This window comes from Rhinolophus sinicus, linkage group LG17 (genome assembly GCF_036562045.2).
Source record: "Rhinolophus sinicus isolate RSC01 linkage group LG17, ASM3656204v1, whole genome shotgun sequence".
Classification (NCBI taxonomy): Eukaryota; Metazoa; Chordata; class Mammalia; order Chiroptera; family Rhinolophidae; genus Rhinolophus; species Rhinolophus sinicus.
This window is the reverse complement of record NC_133766.1, coordinates 16,053,885-16,066,897: the sequence shown is the minus strand read 5'-3', so window position 1 is coordinate 16,066,897 and position 13,013 is coordinate 16,053,885. Positions and strand designations below refer to the sequence as shown.

At 43.1% G+C, this 13,013-nt stretch overlaps 1 long non-coding RNA gene across 13 annotated transcripts in view; it reads right to left on the bottom strand.

Moving 5' to 3' along the window:
- LOC109450593 (uncharacterized) overlaps positions 1–13,013 on the bottom strand; it is a 209,518-nt gene that overhangs the window by 114,720 nt on the left and 81,785 nt on the right. For all 13 annotated transcript variants that reach the window (XR_012492951.1, XR_012492957.1, XR_012492954.1 and 10 more), the window contains one exon: positions 2,461–2,533. This is a non-coding gene — a long non-coding RNA (uncharacterized LOC109450593). The remainder of the gene's footprint in view (positions 1–2,460; positions 2,534–13,013) is intronic.

The following is a 13,013-nucleotide window of genomic DNA, read 5'->3' as shown; positions in this document are numbered from 1 at the left end:
TGATTTGTCACTGCATAACCTGAATTTCCATCTTTCCATTTTCTGGTATGAGTTTCCTTTCTGCCTATGACTGCACTACTAAAGCAATGATATATATTTAGGACAGTGTAACAATCAAGGAATATGATTTGGTGATGCCAATACCCCACTTATGATACCAATTTCTGTGTGAGAGCAATAAATACCAGTTGCTGTAACAATAACCTCAGTTATCTCACACCTAGGTTTACTTCTCCCTCATGTCACTGTCCAGCGCAAGTTTGGCAACTCTCCTTGGAGGCTCTCTTCCAAGTGGTGACTCAGGAACCCAAACTCCTTTCATTATTTTCTGACACTGAAATCATAAACCAGTGGCACTATTGTTTATGATGTTTTTAAGGGGCAGGACTAATTTTTTGGCCAGAACCCTGTCACATGACCCCAACCTAACAAGGATGAAATGTTCTTGTATGCTCAGGAAGAGGAAATGGGATTGATGAGCTTATAGCTCTCTATCCTGTATTTGAATGTGTCATTTACTTGACTCCTTACTGAGAAGAGATTATCTTTCTTGTCTCAGTCACTAACTAGATACTTGGACAATAATGACATTTTATTTTTATATTAAACATGCAAATTCAAAGGACTTTAAAATTACTTAAGAGAAATGTAAGGCTTTTTCCCACTTAAAAACCAAGATAAGATTGAAACACTGAGAGGTTTCTAGGGTCCCACGGTGAATAATCCAACAAGTTACCACACCTTTGCCTTTGAAAAATAACCATCTCTAACCAAATCTTTATAGCACAGGCAAATGAGTGTGTAAATTGCCCATAAATGATAATCATGACCATGCAGGTCCCATGATGCTTAGTCTAAGTCAGCTGATTACCCATGTGCTCTAGTAAGACTCATCAGTCACCCAACGCCCTCTCCTTTGAAAGTCACACCTCAACCCAAGGGGACACAGGACCTGATTCAACAACAAGTAGCAATTAGCGTAGTTGTACAGTGGAAAGAGCACCGGTTTTAGGGAAAACAGATCTAGGGTCTTCCATCAGTTGTCTTCCATGTCCTGAGCAAGTAATTTGAACTTCTCTGAAACTCAGAAGCCTGCTCATCAACTCTTCCAATGCGCTTATATGAATCCATTCGGAAGGAAATTGGTAGATGCATCTAATGATGAGCTAAAGTGACCATAAAAGCAAGACAGCCCAGGAAAATCCCACCTTTGGAGGTTTCAGCATGAGAATTGTCTAAGTGCCACTTTCCCAGCCTCGGCACAAGCTGGTAACTAGGTTATAGCTTTGCTGGGCCTTTCAGCAAAGCGCCTTCCTTCCCCAGTGCTATCTCTAGGCTTCAACTCAAGCAGCTGAATGACCACAGATAATTAAAACGGGATAATCTCCAAACCATACCTAACAGATGTCATGTTTTAAGTTTAAGTGATGTAACCTGCCTTTTTGTTTAAGTCATTATTCCTATGGTTTCCATCCATCAAATCAATGTTTCTCCACCTTTAAGTGATAGGTAAATACCAACTGGAAAAAAAGAAATCCTTGCTCCACATTTATTATCAAATTAGTAAATTTTGAGTGCTTAATAAAATGGTAACCTTGAAAGATAAGCTTTGACACAAAAAAAAAAGAAACTTCTAAACGTCAAAAGCTCCCTTTATATAAGCAAAACAATACGTGGAGTGACAATACGGAATTTGACGGGTATAGAGAATTTCGAATATGACACAAGGGGCATTTCACCTCCCTGGAGAGAAAGTTGAAAGTTGTTTTGGAACTGGGAGGTGGAAGAAATGGAAAAAGCAAGGAAAAAGGAAACTAGCCAATTATGTGTGTCCCTGACCTCCTACGTTACCCACACTAGGAATTCCCCAGAGCAGTGGAGCTTGGCCCTTACTTTCCTGTGAACATACCAGGAGAATTTCAGGCCCAACCTCCTCCTCCCTCCAGAAGTCTTCATTTGTATTGAAACCTCAACAATATGACACCATTGCCAGGTAGTTTAACCTGGCCACGGACGTTGTTTTGGTGGCCTGAAGTAGAGCTGCTGGCTTCCCAAGACCTGTGCTCGGTACACATGGAATCCAGAAATTTCCATATACCCCTGTGGGAGGATACAGTGATACTGAGTGTCCAGGGGACATGCAGGGACCTGGAGTTGGAATAGGATGGTCATAGAGTGCAAGGATTCGCCACCAGAGGAAAACAGCCAGGACCATGGGCAGGTTAAACACAAACCAAAGAGACCAGACGAAGGAGCCACATCTCTGTGGTCACAGCTCAGGGTACCCAGGGAATAGACCAGACCCATCCTGCAGCAAAGACCAGCAAGGAATCAGAGGTAAGAAACCAAGCTCCTGCCTCCTACCACCACGAGGTTGCATAAGCTTCCTCCCAAGCCCAAATGCCCTCTGGCTGATAGCTGGGGAGAGAGAGGAGAACCCCTGGAAGACTGGGCATTTACCTCCAAGAGGCTGTTGTCTACAGAAGGGGCTGCCTTGACTTGTTTAAGTTCCATCCAGCTCTCCTCCACTTCCCTGTAAGAGAGAGACAAGGGGTCAGAGCACAATGAGAAATTATATCAAAAATATAAAACGCTACATGCTTTTCGCTCAGCTTAGTGTAGTGCATGGGATTTTTAACTCCAGATTGTATTAATGATGCGAAGTCACTTGCCAACATGCCTTTTCTCCTATCCCCACTTTAAATGGTAGAATGCAGATTGGATAGAAATACAGGTAATGTCATCTAAATTGTAAAGCTTTGTAAGGTTTTTCGTCTATTATTAAATTATGAAAAAAAAATTTTTCATGTCATAATTTCAATTGGGGGAGAAAAATTTTGTCAGTACATTTTTGTCTAAGGAATGTAACTTCTTTACCATCAGTGGAGAGAATACAGAAAATATAGGAAAAGTACACATAGTTGTACTTTGTGCTATAAATATATATATTTGGTATTTAGAAAGATAACAGGTCAGAAATGCATGGAAAAGAAACCATCTGTGTTTTCAGGCATCTTGTCTATACTATTTTACATAGTCCTTAAGCCACCAGATAAGTCAGGCATTGTTCCTATGTTACAGATGAGGAAACTGCGATTCTGATTAATAAATCAAAGTCTACTTGTCCAAGGTCACCGAAGCTAGACAGTGCCACAGCTGGAATTGCGACACAGCTGCATGCCTTGGTAGGACCCTTTCTGCTTCCCTGCGTGGCCCGGGGTCTCTGCACCTCTGCCCAGCATGTCACACGGAGACCTGCCTAAGGATCGCACGCCTGATGAACACACAGGGCTGATGCCTCCTGTTCTCCAGAAATGAACACTGGAACATTTCTTCAAAACTGTCAGCCTTGGACTTTATTTGACCTTAGTGAGGACCAGCAGCCCAAGGTTATCTCCCCTCCTAAGACAGGAGGACTTGTTCTGTCTCACCCAAGTTCCCAGTTTTCATGCTCGATTGAAAGATTGATTTTTCTCTCTGGCAGCCACATTTGCATTCTCTCCAATTAGCACATTCATTCTTTGAGGAAAAGCCCAAGTTGCTTTTCTGGTTCCTCAGCTTCTCATGCTCCTGGTCTGAAGGGCCATTGTCTTGACAAATCAGGAGAGGGGAGCCTATTAGCTGGGCTACCTGGCCTGGCCCAAGTGCCTTCAGGTACCTACTTGTTCCTTTAGTTACTGGATATTTCACAAGAAGGATGCATGAGCCAGAAGGTAAGGTGTCATGACCACTAGAACACAGTCGCCTGAAGGCGCACCTGGGAGAAGACACAGGTCTTCAAAAGACACTTACAAAAAATGTTTTCTAATATGCAAACATCACATCCTGTGACACATGAAGCTGTGGTAGGACAATTATGGTGGGCTTTCTGAAAAGGCTAAAAATGGCCCACTTCTGAGGACATAAGGAAAAACAGGCATCGAGCCAGTGGAAACCAAGAAGTAAGCCAGAAAGAAATGGAAGCCTTTCTGCTTTTCCTTACTAGTTCCTTTCTATATTAAAAGCCAATTTTATTAGCATTTTGTCAGCCAGAGTCTTTTGTAAACAAGTATGACTTCCCAATTCTCAGATCAGTGAAAATGGAGATTCATCAAGATGTTTTGAGGACTGAAATCCTTAAATGCTTTTGTGAATTGTTAATGCAAATTAAATCGTGTCTGCCTTTTTTTTTTAACCATTGAGTAATGATACTAATTTTATGCAACCTGGTAATTCATATTTAGAATGTTTATTACGTTTAGTTTATCAGAATATTTGATTTACAGGAGAATTTGGTACTAAATGGGCTAAGAATTGACTAGCTAGCGTCATGAAAACCCACGGACTTCAGAATTAACAGGAGGAAGTTGCCTCCCAAATCTGATAATTTATTAGCTGTGTGACCTTCAGGTCCTTGGAACTCTCTGCCTGTTTTTTCTCATTTATAAATTAAGGATAATGATACCTAATGACATCTGCCGTGTATTAAGCTTAAATGAGATAGACATGTACACAGGCCTAGCACACACTTGCACATAAGAGACATCCCACAAAGGCACCTGCAATTATTATGATTATTATCATCTTTTTTAAATGCTGCTACTACTAGTTGTATGAGCTTATTTAATTTGTGATTCTTTCCTTCTCGTTCCCCTAGCCTCTACCCACTCTGGCCTTCCGTATCTCCCCTGGAACACTGCAAGTTTTCCCCAGTTCTATGATCAGCCCCGCCTTTTCTCATAGAAAAAACAGGGTTGTTTGCGTGAGTCTGAGCCGCTCCCGGGGTAGCAGGGTAGCTCTCCACTCTGCAGAGACACCGTCCCCTGCCCTCATCTTGGTTTTTCCCATCATTTCCTCTTTCTCTGGGCCAGACCTGGATAAACTTGTGGTTTCCTTCCTTCATGCTCTCTGGAGAGCTGAGTACTGTACACTTGAAAGCCTAAAAACTTGTCATTTCCACCTTGAACTAGTGGCTGACCTCACCAGACAGCCTGGGAAATGAATTAGTGTCCTTTAAGCACAACCAGAATATGAGCAGTGACCCAGCTCTCCTAAGCAACTACGGAAACTGTCAAGCGGTCGTTAGAGTTCCCTTTTTCCCAACCCCTTTAATTATGTTGAAAACTATGTCATATTGTTTTTGAAAAAGTTAATGAAATAGTAGGTAAAGGTGAACCAAGGAACATAATTTACTTGGATTTCTTTGCAAGCTTTTGATAAGGTCCCTCATAAAAGGCTATTAAGGAAAATAGATGACCAGAGGGCTATGGGCAAAAGTCTTTTTGGTGTATTAAAAACTGGTTAAGCTATATTAGAAGGAAGAATCACTGACGCTGGCTACTTCTTAGAGTGGAGAGAGGTTAATCACAAGCTGTCCCCGGTGTCAGTGTTTAGACTTGAAAGGTTTGACTGATTTATAAAAGAAAAGAAAGCAAAGTTGGTCAAAGACACAAAATGATTATCATGGTACAAACTTGCCAGAGTGTTTGGCTCCTTGCCCATCAACCAGGAGTACAGTCCTTGGTGGGAAGAGCTGGGCCTGCCCCGAAGATGAAGCCTCCAAGGATGGGAACTAAGCTCTGAAAACCTTTCAGAGAAAAGACAAAAGTGTTTCTCACTTGGTGGCCCAAGTGCAACCAGGCCTGAAGCTGCAGGGCAGGATATGACAACCTTGGAAGTGTCCTTCCCACCCTTCCAGCAGATGGTGGTTTAAGGCCATGAAAAATTAGAAATGAGTGGCATGGGTGGAAAGCATTTAAGCAATATGAAGATACCATTTTGCATGCTTTCCATTCCAAAATTGTAAAAGAATAATCCTATTGGTAAAGGAGAGCCAAAAGAATGTAACGGGGACTAACGCATGGAAATCATCTCGGGTAATTCTTGTATTTGACCTGATGCAGCAGAAAGTAAACAAGAGATACTGAGAACCTGTTTACTGCCTACTGTCGGGGCAACAGGAAGTGCTTCTTTTTTTACAAAAGACAACAGACCTTTCTTTAAAGTGCCTATAATCTAACAATACGCTTATTCTCATGGTTATCGCTGCAGCCACCCTCCCCTCCACAAATATTTTCACTATAAAATGGGACAGAAGGAATTACAAATATCTGGATGCTGTTGAGGCAAATCCCAGGTCCTCTCCCACCCTTGGCCCTCATTAATCTTTATAACACTTCTTATTGAATCTCACCTGCATTTCTTCAAGATTAAAAAATCCTGAACACAGAAGTCACACTGCAAATCACTGGCAAAATTAATCGAGATTTGCCAAAAACTTCTTTTTTTTTGCCTAGTCAAGTAGTAACTCTAGTTCACCCATAGGACGCTATATACACAGTAGGAATGCACTTTTTTTGAGAGAGAGACACAGAGAAAGAACGTGTGAGATAATACACTGTACATAAAAATACTCCTCTCAAAGAGTCTACCACTAGACCCACACAAATGTCGTCAACTTACTTTTGACAAAGATGAAAAAACAATTCAAAAGAGAAGGAATAATCCTTTCCAAACAGTCATGGAATAATTGGATGTCTACAGGCAAAAACTGAACCTCAATACATATTACATACAAAAATTAACTCAAAAGGAATCATAGACCTAAATGTAAATGTAATTGAAAAACTATAAAATTTCTAGAAGAAAATATAGGAGAAAACCTTTGCAACATTGGGTTAGACACAAAGTTCTTAGACACAGAGCAAAAGCACTATCCATAAAAGAAAAATAAATAAGTTGAATAAAATAAATAAAAATTCAAAGCCTCAGAGCCTGAGTCATAAGCAGGAATTAAAACAAAAGGCAAACCTTTCATTTTTCCAACCAGACTTAGAGACATAAAACCTTTGCTCAGGAGCATAAGAAGCAGAGTGAGTAACTAAATTGAAAAATGGCAGCTCCTCAGCTAACTTTTCTCCAAAATGGGTCAGATAGAAATTAATGGCTCTTTCCTCTGCGTTCCTAGTAATTTCTGTGCTTTTATAGTAATTAACACATTCTATTGTCATTAATTGTCATAGACTCATCCCATCTCATGCACAAATGTCCTCGCTGATTTGAGAGCTCCTTGGGGACAGGGCCTAATATTATTATGTCTGTGCACTCCCGGAACCTAGTAGAAGGACTGATAGGGAATGTGGAGTCGATAAATATTTAGGAAATAAAATAAAGAAGGAAGAGGAAAGCAAGGAAGTAGGAGAAACACACTGTAAGAAGAAAGGAAGGGAAGAAAGAAAGAAAGGGAGGAAATAAGGAAGGAAGGGAGACAGGATGGAGGAAGGAAGGAAGGAAGAAAAGAAGGGAGGAATATAAAGACTGGATTCATTTTTTTATTATTGCCTTAGATTTTGACTCCTTCTTCTCCATCTTGATATCTTTCCTCTTAATGAAGCACAGAACCAACCCAACATCCCACTGTAGCAAGTGAATGGATGCAGGGATAGAAGTGCAAAGGAAAGAAGGAAGGAAGGAAGGAAAGAAGGAAGGAAGGAAGGAAGGAAGGAAGGGAGGAATATAAAGACTGGATTCATTTTTTTTTTTAATTTTATTTTATTAAATTTATTGGGGTGACAATTGTTAGTAAAATTACATAGATTGCAAACAGTGCCTCCAATAAGGGGCTAGTATCCAGAATATACAAGGAACTCATGCAACTCAACAACAAAAAAACAAACAACCCAATTGAAAAATGGGCAGAGGACTTGAAGAGACATTTCTCCAAAGAGGACATACAAATGGCAAATAGACATATGAAAAAATGCTCAACATCACTAGTCATCAGAGAAATGGATTCATTTTTTTATTATTGCCTTAGATTTTGATTCCTTCTTCTCCATCTTGATATCTTTCCTCTTAATGAAGCACAGAACCAACCCAACATCCCACGATAGCAAGTGAATGGATGCAGGGATAGAAGTGCAAAGGAAAGAAGGAAGGAAGGAAGGAAGGAAGGAAGGAAGGAAGGAAGGAAGGAAGGAAGGAAGGAAGGAAGGAAGAGAAAAGAATGGAAAGGAAGAAACAGACAGAAGGGAGACTAAAGGGAAGGGAAAGGAAGGGAAGGGAGGGAGAAAAACGTGCCTGGGTAAAGAACATAAGGACAGGTAGGGTCTGTTGAGAGACAGGGCAGTGTCTGGTGTGGGAAGGGGGCAGCGAGGCCGGCCTGATCATCTGAGGCCCTGTTTCCCAAATCAGCTTATGGTTGCCTGGCCAGGCCACTCTCTGAAATCACCACCGCCCTTTGTTGCTTGCACTGCAGCCCTGTAGACATCAGGAGCCATTGTGTGTTTCAGGCAAGCCAAGCCAGAAGCTGAGGCAGGAAGAGGGAGGCTGCAGCTACTGGCTGGCACTGCTGGGTCTGCTCCCCCTGCTCCCGGCTGCAGGCCTGGGTGCCAGAGCCATAGCAGCGAGGTCAGGGTGGTGAGGAGCTGCTGGCATGGCAGGGCTCTCACATTCTCTCCTTTCCAATGGCCCGGCCCAGCATTGCTGGGGAAACGGGAGGGGCCGGGCAGCCAGCAGCTGAGAGTGAGAAGTTCCCCTTGCCAGAGCCAGCTGCTGGCTGCCATCTGGGCAGGGGCAGTGCCAGTTTCCCAAATCTGCCTTCCCTTTGGAAAAGGAGGAGAAAACTCTGTGCTGAGAAGATAGCTTCTCCTTCCATCCTGAGGCTCTCACTTAAAAATCCAACAAAACCAGCCTTTGAAAAAGGAAGAGATGAGAAATGGGCTGTTACCAAAGGAATTTGCTTCTCCTGGGCTTTTACGTCCAAGAAAAATCTCTGTTCCTACCCTCCCCGATATTTTTTTTTTTTTTTTGGTTCTTTCATTTTATGTAGTGATAACCTTACTTTTAAAAATTAAATCTACTGGTTTGCACACAAAAAATGCTAGTATCTGTGTGTCCTTTCTATTTGTTACACAAATGGGATCATCCGCCATAAGCTGGAAGTTCTCTGAGAGCTGTGGTTTCGTCTTTTTAATTCACTCTTTACCATGAATTACCCAACCTACCAGCTCACCTAAACTGGCGCTCAGTGGGTGCTTTCTGATGGGTCCATCCATTCACTCATCCAACGTGTAATGAGCACCTCCTAAACATCAGCATAGGACTGTCGCTGATGAAAAATTGAAGAAAATCTGGCCCCTGTTCTCAGAGTCAAGCCAGCTGAGAGGAACCATTCCCTCAGGTCCTCCCGGAAGTTGGGGCAATGGGCACTCCAGCCGCGATGTGGAAGCCCTGTGCAGAGCAGGGCCCCGCGACCACGTGTTATTTACTGGGCTACAACTATGGTCCGAGGAAGCAGACCGGACAGAGCAGAGAATCAAGGAGATCTTCTGCAAAACTAAAAAGCAGGTGAGCTGTTCCCATTGGCAAGAGTCATTCGATTGAACAACTGGTCACCATGGGCACTGACCAATCAGATCAAATGCTGGCTGGGAAAAACGAGGACCACCATGCTGGTACATCCCGGCTGAATATGAGCTCTGGATTTATTTATTTTTTGCTTATTTAGTTTTTTAAAAGATTTTATTGGGGGAAGGGGAACAGGACTTTATTGGGGAGCAGTGTGTACTTCCAGGACTTTTTTTCCAAGTCAAGTTATTGTCCCTTCAATCTTAGTTGTGGAGGACACAGCTCAGCTCCAGGTCCAGTTGCCGTTGCTAGTTGTAGGGGGTGCAGCCCACCATCCCTTGCGGGAGTCGAACCGGCAACCTTGTGGTTGAAAGGACACTCTCCAACCTACTGAGCCATCCGGGAGCTCAGCGGAAGCTCAGCTCAAGGTGCCGTGTTCAATCTTAGTTGCAGGGGGCGCTGCCCACCATCCCTTGAGGGAGTCGAGGAATTGAACTGGCAACCTTGTCGCTGAGAGCCCACTGGCACATGTGGGAATCGAACCGGCAGCCTTCGGAGTTAGGAGCACAGAGCTCCAACCGCCTGAGCCACCGGCCGGCCCTGGATTTATTTTTTATTATTGCCTTAGATCTCGAATCTTTCTTCTCCATCTTGATACCTTTCCTCTTAGTGAAGCACGGAGCTAACCCAACATCCTACCATGTGAATGGACACAGGGATAGAAGTGCCTAGTGTGCTTCATGAGAACCTCATTTTCACACAAATCCTCGTGGGGGAGGGTGTGGGAGGCAGGGAGGTGAAAAGCTTTAATTTTGCTTTCCAACTTTGCTGGCAACTTGGTTCTGAAGCAATTCAAAACATGCCTATTGTTCGTGTAATAGTGGGAAGAGGCAGGCTGAAAGCTGGGGACGATCTCCAGAGTGAGGCCCACTCTCTGAGATGCAGGGTTTGGTGTCCCAGCTCTGCAGCCTCAATATTTAGTCCGTCTGGGGGCACTCAGGACCTAAGAAAAACTGGTTCACATGGCTCAAACTCACAGGAACAATACTGTCTTGCATTTCAAGTGTTTCTTAAATTATTTTACAATAATAAAAATACATGTAAATGCAGCTTGCACAGGACCGAGCCTCCAGTGAGCACTCAGTGTTTGATGAATTTGAACGTGAATGATCTCACGTGACCCTCATCAGACTGTCTGAGGTAGGCCGGGTAGGAATTACTGGTTCCTTGTGTAGCCCAACAGAGGTAACAAGTTTGTCCAAGCTGGCATAGTAAGTGGCAGCGTTAGACCAGAAGTTGTGGCTCCTGACTTCTATGTACTTCAGCACCTTTCCCATAAGCCAAATTACTAACCAATAATATAAACTCCAGCAGCCTAGTGATGATACACACTTGAGAAATGAAATTAAGATCAGAAGTTGCCTTGATGGCTACATAGATGGAAACAGAGGATCGGCTGGTTAAGAACACAGGCGCTGACTCCTGGCACTACCCCCTGCTAACCGTGTGATGTTGGGCAGGTTAACCAGTCTCTCTAAGCCTCTGCTTTCTAATCCAGAGGAGTGGAATAGCACCTGTCTCACAAGGTTGCTGTAAGACTGAACTAGGTACCATAAGATCCTTATCACAAGGTCTGGCCTAGGGTAGCTGCTCAATGTGTGGTAGTATTCTTTGCTATTGTATTATTTATTTCTGAGAGGGTGACTTCTGCTTTCAAGTCAGAAAGCCCTCTTGTACTTGGCTGTTCTTGGCTGGTCTGTGATACCAGGAGCTCCTTCTGTCTACTGTCTCCTGCATGAGGTGGGAGGAAGCCATTCAGTCACATGTTGGTATTTTTCAGTGTGAAATCTATCCATGTCCTTTCCAGGAACATTTGCTTGTCTATTTATTGAGCACTGACTCTCTCCCAGGCATCTTCTAATACTTTAGAAATATTAATCCATTTCATCCTCACTACAACTCTGTTAGGTAGGTGCTATAATTATCCCCATTTTACAGACAGAAAAACTGAGGCACAAAGAAATCAAGTCACACATCTAGGAAATCTTGACAGAGCCCAGATTCAAACCAGATGGTCCAGCCCCAGAGCCTGTGTGCTGACCCAGTACACCAGGTAGTCCCCTCCTCTTAATAAGGAATATGTTTTAATTCAAAGAACTGTGGTGACTTGTTGGCTTACAGGCAAAGTACCTTTCGGAGACTCTGAAATCTCTCCTCTACTCTCTTACCAAAAGCTTGTGCAGCACTGGAGTCTCTTCCTAGAAGTTCCTTGGGCCATGAGATTTGATGAGCCAGAGCCACTGAAATGGACTGACTTGCCTTAAAGTCCTCAGCCATAAATTCCTCATCCCAAATCAATTTTCAAAGTGCTCATCAAAGCATAGCTCTATGGCAGGCACTGGGCTGAGATATTACTAAAAATGTGGTTCCTGCCCGCTGGGGGCCTACCATTGAGGAACACACTACAGTGGCTGATGCACACATGGAAATGCCGGTGGACAGATGACATTCAAATGGAACTAAAATGATCATAGGGATGGAGCACAGCCTGAAGGAATTTGCAAAAGCAAACTTTAAGGGACTATGAACGGACCTTACACAATCATGAAAAGTGCACACAGAGTGAAGACAGTTTTGTTTGCAAATCCCAAAGCTCTAAACCCAGGGAACATCTCCTGGTTTGAAAGAGAAAGTTTCAGGACAAATAAAAGGTAATCCTACTTCAAGACACAACCAGTCTCAAGAGGTGACGGCGGGGTGAAAGCATACCTTGTATCCATAAGGGTAAGGATGCTAGAGGTAATACGATATGCCAAAGGGAAGTTTGGGGGGCTTGAGTAGCATTGTAACCAAGGCCCCAACAATACCTTGCTTTTGAATGGAGCTGGCTGTTTCCCATACACCCTTGCCTGGGGTCTTACCAGCACCCAGGAAAATTGTCAAGTCAGGCATTATTAGGCCCACTTTATGTAACAGGAAGAGGAAGCTCTGAGAAGTTACTGGCCCAGTGTTTGCAGCAGGGGGTCTTCTCCAATTGCAAACCAAAGATGAACTTGGCTGCTCAAGCCAAGTGAAGACATCTGGGGACCACACACTCAGGTGGTCATTTTCATCTGAACCATCAGGATCTAAGATGACACTGAATAGGAGCTTTTCTGGACCAGATGCAGCCTAGCCACGCAGAGGACAAAACATTCTACTTACAAGCCCTTAGGTCTCTCCCATTAAGCCTAGGCTTCCGTGCATAACAGACTCACGTGAAAAATCTCACAGAGGACTGTCCTGTTGATTTTTTAAACCAAAATAAAACAGCGTATGAGTTTTATCTCTTTATCTCCTCAGTCCAGAGGGAAAAAAAGAGACACAATCTGTTCTCCCAGTGGGACATTCACCTGATTAGATGTCATAAAACAGAGTAGTCCTTTAGTTAATAATGGCTGGAATACCTCTGACCCACAGTGACTGGAAAGAAAAAAAAAAAACCACCTAACTACAGATAAACTCCCTAGGGTTTCAGATCCGTTTTGTAATAAGCCGTGTTATGAAGGAAACCTGGCTGCAAAAGATAGTTTGAATGCAAAATAAAGGTAGTTGACATGCTTTGAAGCAGATACACAGCTCCTGTGGAAGCACCAGAATCATATGTTTGGAGGATCATTATATTTCCTGCTTCACACTTTATTTGG